The sequence below is a fragment of the Rhyacophila brunnea genome, unplaced genomic scaffold (assembly GCF_057557595.1).
Source record: "Rhyacophila brunnea isolate RB1 unplaced genomic scaffold, BYU_Rbru_1.0 scaffold_1, whole genome shotgun sequence".
NCBI classification, from domain to species: Eukaryota; Metazoa; Arthropoda; class Insecta; order Trichoptera; family Rhyacophilidae; genus Rhyacophila; species Rhyacophila brunnea.
The window spans coordinates 51159723-51172693 of NW_028232751.1; the positions used below are offsets into that span (position 1 = coordinate 51159723).

The 12971-nt window shown below is 37.1% G+C and overlaps 1 long non-coding RNA gene across 1 annotated transcript in view; it reads right to left on the minus strand.

The window, feature by feature from the left end:
- The window catches only part of LOC147079918 (uncharacterized), a 183545-nt gene that overhangs the window by 157568 nt on the left and 13006 nt on the right, over window positions 1-12971 (minus strand). The window lies entirely within an intron of this gene.

Below are 12971 nucleotides of genomic sequence, written 5' to 3' on the forward strand. Positions count from 1 at the left end.
TGGTGGATCTTAACAGCCTACCTCCACCCTTCGCCACTGTCACGTAGGTATATTATTGTTAACTATTCCATCAACTCTCTCATGGTGAAGATTATCGTGATTTCGAGCAAATAGTTGAGATTAATCCGTCATTTGCAATGACATTAATATGGACGAATCATCTGGAAAAAAAATGACACCCACTTTATTGTCAGGTCTGCCGAACGGCATAATCTGTTCTAACGCCATTACAATAAAGGTGATATTGCTATAAATTCCTGATGCTTTTTGTTGGGTCTGCCGAATGGTTCGGTTCGAACGGGTTCGCTCAAATGAACATTGATATTAGAAACACTGCTCTAACGCCATTACAGTAAAGGTCATATTGCTATAAATTCCCGATGCGTGATATCGCATAATGGAAATTGCGTGACGTCTACCTATATATGCGAATGCGCGAATTTACTTGCTAGCTACTTTATTGAGTGCGTCGTCCATTAATAATGTCATTGGTCATTTGCCAAAATTCACGTTGACGGCTGACTGCCGAAATCAAATTTTGTTTGCGACTAGTAGGCAAAGGCTCCATCGAAAAGGGGTCGCGAAAGCATCGTCGCTTCCCCATTGCGCCTCTGTCGTTGATATCACTGCCTAGATCAAGTTCGGAGAAGTGTCGCGTGTGACTGGCAAACATGTTTAGATACATTTTAAATTAGGTATGAGATGTCATTGCTTTCCCGATTTGCCGCTCTTTGGGTAACTGCCGCCCCCAAGCGACGCTTAAAATCTGCCTACCCCCACGGGACGTCTCTGCTTGGTAAACATGAAGAGGTATGCGGGCGCCTCACTATGGACGCATTTGCATATCTAACGAACCGACCTCCGATTAAAACGAAACAACCCCCCCAACCCCCGCAACCGTTTCATCCCTTTCACCAGTACACTTACGATTTTAGCAACAAAGATGTTGAAAAAACCTTCTTCTATTATAGATATGGAACCTAAATATTAAATTGAAGCACAAACGGGACTCGTGGTCTACATATTGACTAACTTACTGCCCTCCAACCCAACGATAGGTAGGGGGGCCTGCCATAGATCCTGGCCTGGGAGCCCGGGATGTGGGGACCATGTACCAATATTATATTAGTTTATGGTTTTATAGTTGGTGAAGTATATCGGTAAGTCAACATAATATAGGTACCTAATTCAGTTATATTAAGTACTATTTATACGTTATCATTGTTCCCAGAATGGACGATTTTACACCTCTTGACTGTAGTATTTTTATTGTTTATAATTACTAATGATCTATTATTAGGTTTTGACGATTTATTGAACGCTAACCGAGTGTATTATTATTTATAAGGTATGGAATTTTTTACAAACTTCAACTATTCATAATTTTTGTTATATAAGTTAGAGTTAATCAGGGCTCGAAATGGACCGGAACGCACCGGAGCACCGTTCCGGTTCATAAAATCCACAAAATTATCGCTCCGTCTCGTGGAAATATTAATTTGACCGTCTGAGCTAGATATTTCATATAATAAAAAATAACACACTTATTTTTATAAATCGCATTTACAATTAATGTAGTATAGTATAATATAGTTGATATTTTTGTAAAATTATCGAGCGCTCCGGTTCGTAAAATTTTCCATTTCGAGCGCTGAGTTAATAGAATTCGTTGTCAGTATTTATTTGACTTTTGTTGAGTGTATACATAGCCTGAAGATGTCGAAAGGCGAAACCCGGGACGCAAAAAACGACTCAAATGAAATAGTAAAAACTTAAATCCATTATTATTTAAATTCAAATTCACTAAAATAATAATATATTCACTTGAATTATTGAGTCTTCGGCACTCGTCATCATATTATTACAAAGCACTGATTGCGACCCCCTTTTGTGTTGTCAAGTAACATGCGACCCTTCGCCATATTGGATAAATAACTATTTTTATTATTCAAAAAAACACATTAAAAACACCTGAAAATCAATCAGCATAGATTAGGTCTGAAGATACCGAAAGGCAAAACCCGCGTCGGAAGAATCGACTAAAATTGAATATCTTCTTCTTCTTCCACCCTGTCACGTCCCAACATCGGGGCATAAGGCAAGCACAAGTACGCGCCACTTCCCTCGGTCCATCGCCAACTCTTGCGCCTCTCGCCATGTCAGACCTGCAGCATGTAGGTCCCTAGCACCGGTTGTAGCACCGTTGCAGCTTGAGGGAGGGCCGGCCACGGCGATGGAACCCTTGAGGATGTGCCACAACGGTACGAAGTGTCGCACTCTTTGGCGGCATCCGGAATACGTGTCCCAGCCACGTAAATCATCTCTTCGTGATAACCTCAATCACCGAAAGCTGCTGTATCTGATCAGGAGCTCGGGTGTTTGAAACGCGGTTGTACCAATGTACCCCTAAGATTCGGCGGAGACATCGATTCTCAAAGCTCAAAAGCCGAGACTCTTGAAGCTTAGTAAGATGCCATGTCTCACAGCCATAGAGGAGCACAGGTAGCACGCACGCGTTAAACAAACGACATTTGGTCCTCACAGAATACAGCCTTGACTTCCGTACGACTCTAAGTTGGTTGAATGCGGCCCCACCATACCCATGAGGATTCCAAGCTCACTAGAAATACCACCATCGTCGGCAACCGTGGCACCCAAGTATTTGAACCTGGACACCAGCTCGACGGGCAGACTGGAAACCCGCAGAGGAGTCTCGGCGCTGATGCATGCAGCACTGCACATGGTTTTGGTCTTAGCCGCATTCAGGTGAAGACCCACACGTTTCAAGCTCGCGGCGAGCCTGTTCACGGTTACCCCCAACCGTTCGATCGTCGAGTCAAACACGACTGCGTCATCTGCATACCTACTCCAATCGCACAGTCTTAATTCGCATAGATCGGTTGTGTCATCATAATGTAGGCGTATCCCACTATCGGGGCGAACCGTCTTACGCATTATGAAATCCATCATGATGATAAAAAGAAAGGGCGCGAGTACACATCCTTGTTTGACTCCTGAACAGGGCTCGAAATGGACCGGAACGCACCGGAGCGCCGTTCCGGGTCGTAAAATCGACAACCTTGTCGTTCTATCTCATGGAAAAAATAATTTTACCATATGAGCTAGAATGGCCATAATATAACAAAAAATCACACACTTATTTTTATAAAACACATAAAATTAAATAACTATGTTAATATTTTCATAAAATTACCGAGCGCTCCGGTTCGTAAAATTCTCCATTTCGAGTGCTGCTCCTGAGGTGATTTCAAAGAGGTCAGAAGATGTTCCAGCTGCTCTCACGCGACACTCTGTAATGGTGTAAACAAATCAACTAAAACTCATTTAATCAGTTTGAGGTAAATGTAGACTACTTCCTTTTCTCCATAACACCTGTCAGTTTAGAAGTGATCAATGATTGATCATTGGGCACAAGTAAATCTTGCAACAGTCAAAATCATAAGAGTACAGAATATTCTTATCAATACATATCCATTTGTTACTATATGAAGGGAATTAAAGAAGATACCTACTAATTGTTGACTAATTCCATGATAGGTACATCTTTAAAATTTATTTGTTCCATTATAACTAAAAAAAAGTACTGGACGATACCGATAAAAGTGATAAATTATCAATTTAATAGATTTTCATCTATCGTAATCATTGAACACCAAACGTCAAATCAAATTCAATGTTCAAGCGCGAAAGCTGTACCTAGTTTACTTACATACGCTGTCACGTGACCACATCACAGCGCATGCGTGTTAGGATGATTCGCTATATAATTACAGCGGCTCGCTGCAAGTCGCTTTCCCCGTGCTGTAGTGTTTTTAACAAGAAGTACCGAATTTTCTCACATGCACCACCTTACACAAAATCTTGGCAGCGCCCATGATTAGTGATATTATGTTTTTATTTATTTCACTAACCTAGATCAATCTACTGCTGGATGAAGGTTATCCTAACATGATTCTAATCCTTTTGGTCATATGAATCGCTATATTTATCAAAATTACTGATATTATATACAATGTTCCCTCCTCCTCACCTACCAAGATATGTCCGCACACATGTTATCATCCCCCGCACAGTCCTCACACAAAAATATTGTAAAAGAAAGTTTCAATAAGAGATCACCATATTCCGTCCCGCTCTATCGCATGCAAAATATACGAAAAAAGATACGTATTTTAGTGTTTAGCAATGACCACCTATGTGCCGGGTCTTCTACATTTTCTAGTCTTTGACATGTTTCAACTTGCTGGAAACATTGTCAGTACAGTCTCATAGTAGTCCTTATTTTAAAAACATCACAGTTCTTACAGTATTATTTAAACGGTAAAATACTTTATGCAGTCATCAAATGTTTTTAAGTAAATATAAATAATAAGGCTTCAAATTTATATAAATAGATTATCTACAACGTTTAAGGAATGTCCAGGCTTATGCTCTAAAAATACCATTAAACCTCCATTTTGACCTACGTGGGCCGTTAAGAAAAAATCCTGCGATAAATTTAAATTGGAATGGCACTTTGAAAACGTCGAAACAGAAATGCCATCAATGCATTCGCAAAAAGTAAAAATTGGTGATAGGTATATTAATTGTTTATTCGGAAACAGATGATTGTGTCAAACGCATCATATATGCTCCGCAGCAAATTTGCAAGGATAATTCACGTTTGGAAAGAAGTGGATTGAATGGAGGTTGTATATTAAACTTAAAAGCATTTAAATTTAAGTCAAAAAGTACACCGGGATGCCGTTACGAAATTTCAAAAAAAAATGAAAATAGGTGTACCTACTTTTGAAAATAATGACGGAAACACCTGAATAACGAAAGAATAGGATTGAGATCGCTGAGCGCAAAAAATCTGTTGCGATTAAGTCAAAGTGTTAATCGATAATATACTATTATTGGCTATAAAAATAAAAGATTCTACATTTTCTGTACAAGATATTCATAATATCATAATCACATATCTAAATACACAGATATTCCCAAATACCTATTATGCGTTCGAATTCGTCGAACTTTGACTTAAATTTTAAACTATGTCATTAAAAAAGAAATTGAATGTGGGTGTTCGTGGGGGGGGAGGTGTATATTTACCGCACTGGATGACACCAACCCTGCAAAGATGCGTTGATGATCCGCACACACAATAGAAAATACACATATATACAGGGCTTTTTTTCCATTTAACGCGGTGGAACGGCGTTCCGGCACCTTTTTTCACGGTTTTATTTCAAAATCAATTAAACGAAAAAATATTTGCGCTTAAGTAATTACAATAATAATTCGTTAAAATGATAAAATAAGGTACAGGTGGAAGCCATTTTGAATGTTGGCGTGTTAGTGTTAGTGAAGTAACCGTATAGTTTAAATAGCAAACATGCGTATGTAACTAGCTTCATACGTATGCTGCGTATTATGATTTTGACAGTTTGACGTTTATCGCATGGCAGCATCTGCGTATATTGTTATTTACGTTTGTTTAGTCAGTTTGTGTTACGATTACGTGTTGTGCAACTATTTTATATATTATTTAGTGCAACCCCAAGTTTAAATATGAAAAAAATTTCCTGTTACTTCTCAACCACCGGCAGCGGCGCCGATTCCGCAAATAAAAAGCTCAAAACAGAAACGATGACAGAAGATATGGAAATATCGGTACATGTAGATGTTCCTGAATCATCTCTAGCTGATCTCGGGGATCAAGGTCGAACTCAAAACGATTGGCCAGACTGCTGGTCATTAGATCAAAAAAACGATTTTTGCTCAAAAAACGAATGGTTGAACGTACACAAAATGAAACTTGGCTGCACAATTTGCAGAAACGTTCGAACTCTTGGAACTGAAACGACAATGGGAATGAAAATATCCAAAGAATGGGCCAATAATGAAATCACGTATTCTGGGAAAGAGAGGAAGCTACAATTGGGGTCACTTCGAAAAAAAAATTTCGATCACAGAGGATCTATTGCACACAAAGCAGCGTTAAAAATCATTTCTGAAGCCAAAAAAAAGCAGATTGAAAATACTTTTTTAAAATCGTTATCTCGCGAAAAAGTAATAACAGCAAACATTTTTCGAACTGCATATAAAGTAGCTAAGGAAAATCAATCATTCAATATGTTTGAAAGTGAAATTAATCTCCAAGAACTAAATGGGATCGAAATGGGTCATATTCTCCATTCCACTAACGCATGTGTTAACATTGTAAATCATATATGTGATGAAATGCGAAAAAATGTTTTCAAAGAAATTGTTCAATCGAAAAATATAATTTCTTTGATAATTGATGAGTCTACCACCATAAGCCAAAAAACCACCCTCATTGTGTATGTTCGATGCTGTGTCGAAAGTGTTGGAATGAATTCACCAATTAATTTGTTTTTGGATTTGATTGAACTTAAAGACGTAACGGCAAAAGGAATATTTGAATCATTACTCCAATCTCTTGATTTATATGGGATGACAGAAGAATATTTAAAAAAATATTTAGTTTCGGTTGCATGCGACGGCGCTGCTGTGATGTTAGGTTCTAAAAATGGAGTGAAAAAATTGCTGACAGAAAAATTTCCTTCAATTATAGTTTGGCATTGTACTAATCACAGATTAGAATTATCAGTAAGTGATGTTGTAAAAAAAATTTCAGGGATCAATAGATTCAAATCATTTATTGATAAACTTTATGTTTTATACCACGCGTCGCCGAAAAATAATAGAGAGTTGCATTTATGTGCAGAATCACTAGGCGTTGAGGTACTGAAAATCGGAAGAGTTTTAAGTACCCGATGGGTGGCATCTAGTTTTCGTTCAGTTTCGGCTGTGTGGAATAATTATGAATCCCTTGTGCGTCATTTTGAAGAAGCGATGAATGACCCTACAAGAGATAAAAATGACAAGTGTACTTACAGTGGCTTAAAGAACAAAATAACATCAACAGCATTGTTATTGGATCTAGCATTGATGTGCGACGCTCTCCAAGAATTGTCGGAACTTAGTTTGGACCTACAAAATCGCAATGTGAACCTTTACATTGCAAATCGAAAAATAAATGAACTCGTTCAAGTTTTTGAAGAAAGAAAACAGAATTTTGGACCCTATTATAAATGTGCTGCAGCTGCTATAAGCAATCTGCATTTTCGTGGAGTTTTACTTCACGAAAAAGTTTCTAAAAATGATCCTCCTATTGATCCGAAAATATTTTATTCCACGTTGAAAACGTCAATTGAAAAAAGGCTGCTAGATAATAAAGATGTTGAGTTTGCACTTTGGGCTCGCGTACTTGACCAAAAATATTGGCCTGAAGACATTGATAATCGGTTGACATTTGGAGAGATGGAAATTAGAAACATTTCGATCAGGCTACAACTAGATGAACGAGAAATGATTCGTGGATTTCGCGAATACATTCTCGAAAAGACATATTCTGAAAAACTTTTGCGTTTGGTATATGCTCTGAATTCTATTCCCATTTCTTCAAGTGAATGTGAACGGGGGTTTTCGCAAATGAATCTTATTATTACCCCAACAAGAGCTTCGTTAAACACTAAAACAGTTTCGGCACTCTTGTTCATCAAACTCGTGGGACCACCCTTGACACTTTTCGATCCTTCAAAATATGTTGATAGGTGGTTACTTAAAGGAAGACATTCGGCCTTAGACTCTAACACTAAGAAAAGGAATCGAGATGATGTATCAGACGAGAATTGGAAAAAACTTTGGAAATCACTCTAAACTTTTATTCAAGTTCATAAATAAATACATTACATATATATTTACAATTATATTTTAAAGTTAGTCTTATTTAGTCTTATTTGTACAATATATTTCAAATATAATGTATGTATTTTATTGTTTCTGTAGCTTTGTTTTGACTAAAATAAAAAATTATCGTAAAAATCAACCTTTTTTTGTTCGCTTCGTGGCATAGCTCCTTTAAATTTCATTTAAGTGACATTTGAATATAATTTTATTTAGTAAAAAGCTTGACATGAAGTGAGTTCCGGCACCTTTTTTTTTAAAAAAAAAGCCCTGCATATATATATATATATATATATAGGTACCTAGGTACCCATTTATATCGTCATCAATCTGTATCAATCCACTGCTTGATGAAGGTCTCTCTAAGTTGATTCCACATCTTTGTATCTTACGAATTCCCATTCTTATCAGAATTTGTGTATTTCTCTCAGATATTGCATTGCTTCACTATGTATCAATAATTTTGTTTCGATATGAGTATCCCCAGTGACGTCTCTAGACAAAATGCCGCCCCTAGGCAGCGTCAAAATGCCACCCCATTATACAGCATTTTTTTTTATCCTTTCATGACTTCAATATCTAAGAAATACATTATTAACAAAATATATACCACAAAATTTAATTTAAATGTCATCTCTACTTCAATAGACAATATTGCGAGTCCACGTTTAAATACATTCAATAAAAATACACCTGACAACTTTCAAAACTCGCGGATGATTGGCAAAAATATTTGGATAAATTAATTAGGTATCTACCTAAGTATGTACCTACCTATAATTCAAATATAATTCGCAAATCTGCGCGTGTCATTGTTGGCCATCTTGGAGTGATGTCCAAAGACAACGGAAGTAAACTAGACGTCGCGAACCCGACGAAAAAAATACAGTCCTGTTAAACCGTTTATGCTAATTAATACGTACATTTTGTTTCCAACCAGTGAGCTGAATTTTTTAATGGAAAGATATTTCCGTTATTACTAAGTTTAGGTACCTATTCCTATATACCTATATTTATTGATTCTCCTCGATTTGCCGCCCTTCGAGTAACTGCCGCCCCCAAGCGACGCTCAATCTGCCTACCCCCACGGGACGTCACTGAGTGTCCCGCACCGGGCAATGGTTAAATTTTATTCGAAATTTGATTTTTAAAATATTATTCTAGGCTGCAAGCGTTTATTAATAATATACAATGAAACAAAATACCTAATGTTTAAATTTCTTTTTTACACTGCTAGCCGCCTTCTATTATCTAAATAGGACCCGCGGGAGATTAATATTCACGCTATATTGGATTGCTATTTATTTTATGATAATCACATACTTATATAATACTAGCTGACCAGGCAAACGTTGTTCTGCCATATAAATTATTTCTAGTGAATATTTTGGTTGTTAAATAAAAAGTTACGAATGTATCGTAAGTGTGTGGGGATGGGATCTATGACAGAAAGAGGAATAGAGCACTGTAGACGATGACCGCCGATAAAAACAAAAAAACATCAACCATTCATTTTCTCAATTCAAAATGAGTAATGATGTTCATAATGAATGAATTACCTGTGACAGGATCTCGTTGTTTAATGTTTATGCAATATCCGTCTTGTCCCTTTAATTATAAATAATTTAAAATACAATAAATTAGCGGATATTGGAGAGCGTCGTATGAACGGTGTGTGTCAGCGATGAACTCCAGATTATTGTTTCTTCTTCGAATCACGATTTCTCGCGTCGATGTGCGGTCGCCAACCATGATTCCAGCAATGTCGTCAACAACGTCGCATTGAATCGACGTACGTGCTCTCCAGCTGGTGTTTTATCAGGATTGATGACAATAGCGTGATTGTCACTTTGCAATTCGTGCATGTGTGCTTTGAAGAATTTCAATAATTCATTGTGCTCATTCAACAGGGCGTCCAGTTCGCCGACGATGCGCCTGGCATTAGGCGAATTGAGGCTATTGTAGCCGCAACGTGCATCCACATGATTGATGTGGTTCGTTTGGTATTAGCAGCAATGAGCCTACTTTGTGGTATACTTGACCTTTGATTTTGAACGTAGAATGGAATTGTTGACCATTTGCCGCAGTATTGTGAACTATTTCTGTTGCTCCGGATGAAGTCATTTGGAAGCTTGAATTGAATGTGCGAATGGACTTCAGGAACAGGTTTGAATCTGGAACCTTGCCAATGAGCAAGCTTTTCAATGGTTCTGGTGGTATCTCAATTTCTGGTAGTTGCACTTTTCCTGATGCGCAACACATCCCAGCTGACTCATGTTTGAATTTGAGCGCATGACAATGGGGACATTCTTTGTCCATAGCACCAATCAGCACTTTCGGATGAGAGGAATATTCAATATCTGGCTCGTACTCGAATGCGAGACGAAGGAACGAAGCGGATGTAAATGTTCGATGTACTTGTTGGCGTTGTCGGTCATTTGCTCTGCGTGTGTTAACTACGAACCGGCGCGCTTGGCTCCGTTCCAATTGTCGTTGTTGATTTCGTTCAGCTCGTGCCTCTTGTGATTGAGATGCACGCAATTGCAACATGCTTACACGCACGTTTTTGTTATCTTGTTGGATTTGTTCGTCTGTTCTTTCTACTCTACTATTTCGCATGTTTGTTGCTTTATTCGTTCGACGGCCCAAATGGCCCCCCTTGCGTCTTGCTGGCATTGTGCACTGTAATACACGCACATAAAATTAAAATGAATCGTACAAAATTTTGCACGCACTGCGTTGTGATTTGCCGAATGAAATGTCAAAGTGACGCGACGCTTCTCTTGAATTCTTCTCGGACGTAGTGCCATCTGTCATTCAACAACATAAATAATTTCGTTCTGTTTGAAATACGAACGACGGTTAAATTTCTTCATACAAAAATAATAAAATCGCGATTAAAAAATGGGAGGATGGGGGTAGGAAAATGAAAATTTGAGGTTATAGGTATTTTTTTATGCCAAATAATAAAAAAAATACAAAAAAAAAATTGTCAAAAAAATAAAAGAAATTTTTTCTGGATAGAGATACCCTAATCACCTAGCGGTATGAAATATACTTGTTGACCTATTCTCATACCTAACAAATATACATAAAAAAATTCATAAAAATCGGTCGAGCCATTTCGGAGGAGTTCGACCACAAACATCGTGACATGAGATTTTTATATATATAGAGATTACAGTGGCGAAGACTCCATACTAGGCGATTATTTAAAGCCTACTTCTTAAGAAAAATAAATTTTAATTTCATATTGACGTATTTATATAATCACAAATAATAATATATTCAATATGCCTGACGACATCTATCGTATAATTATTTTCATAATAATTTTACTATCTTTTCCCATATTTCAATAAGTACCATCTATGCCATCTCTCGAAAGTTTAAAAAAATAAAACACACAGAAGTTTCATTCTCATAATTAATTTCAAGATGTCTGGCGTCCCGCATACAAATCTACAAGTTGTTTAGTTAGCGCCTAAATACGCTAGAGCACATTTATTCAAAACAATTATTAAGATAATTAAAAAAATAATTTCTATGCGATTCAATCATATTGTTGTTATTTTGACGTGATTTTTTTCGTTTTTTTACATTTATTTTCTCAAGATTTTTATTTATCGGTTAGTTCACTCATATGACAATTTAGAGATCTGATATTATACCTACTTAAGTCTGTGTTTTAAAATATAGAAGTATTTAAAATGTCTAGTTTTACAGGTTAAATTATAAATTGTTATGGTACATTTTCAAAGATGCTAGGTAGGTAATATTATACTTTGAGCGTATGTTACGTTTATAAATGTTTAGGAAAATACATAATTCATACTAATTGCTTATTTATAAACTAATTATAACAAACCAATGAGCTTTTGAAATTTCATCGATTTAGTGTACCTATTCATGAGTAGTAATATTGGATTATCTTCTTATTTCCAGTAAATATATCTGACAAGCGTGGTTACTCCCCCAGCCGACCTCTTTCCAAAAGTCACCCTTCGCAACTGATATATTACTATTATATTGCTTTATATTCAGCGCTCGAAATAGAAAAATTTATGAACCGGAGCGCTCGACTCATTTTCTGAAAATATTGACATAGTTAAGTATCAAATTTTATTTATGTTATAGAAATAAGTGTTTTAGATTTTTTGTTATATGGGCTGTCCAGCTCAGACGCTGAAATTATTTTTCCAAGTGACGGAGTGATAACTTTACCGATTTAACGAACCGGAACGGCGCTCCGGTTCGATCCGGTCCATTTTAAGCCCTGTTTATATTCGAATGATTGATATGTATTATTTATCATATTTAAATGCACGTGATTTAACGATATTGTATCTTGTATCAAAATATCAGTGGTAGCAATCGAAGATTGCTAGCTGTTCTGCTAGGACTAGCAGCCTGAGGTGGTATCAGACGACATTCTGAAGGCCAGACTCCAGATTAAATTACGCATATGACCTCAAATTTATATTGGCAGTGACGACTTTCAAATCGTAAAACTCACAAATCAGCGAAATGTCAAACTGTCTGAGGTGAATGAAAATTCATCCCGAAGGGAAAACTATGGCGCCGTCTATGCATATTATGTGCTTCACCGTTTTATTAAAATCCAACACCATGTCATTAGGACGCCAAGCTGTCTGCAAGAGAGACAGACTGGCGAGAGCCAGCTGGCTCTGCTAGAATAATTGTCATAATACCTACGTAATATGTAAAAATGATCATCGCTGTAATAAATAAAATGATACAATTGAGCCAGGCAACCAGTGGCGCACCCAGGGGGTGGGCCAAGGGGCCCTGGCACCCCCCAAAAATGAAAATTATCAGAATGATTTTAAACATTGAAATTGAAAGCCAATAAACTATACCTTTGGGCTTAGACAAATAAAAACACGGCAAAAATGATTTGTAATTCTCCAGCACCCCTTATAGAAAAATTTCTTAGATTTTAATTTCTAACACAACACTAATGTCAGGTTTTTTAGAAACCCAATCCTTAATGGAACTGTCAAAAAATTCTCGGTGTCCACCTGAATTCCGGAGTGGTGTAGGTCATGGCTGGGGAGGGCTTACAGGGCTCTAGCCTGGGGGCCCGAACTGTGGGGGGCCCGGCGTGTCGCAGCGCTAATATACTTCATGATCATGAACATTTTCAATTACTTATATAATTGTGCAATATATTT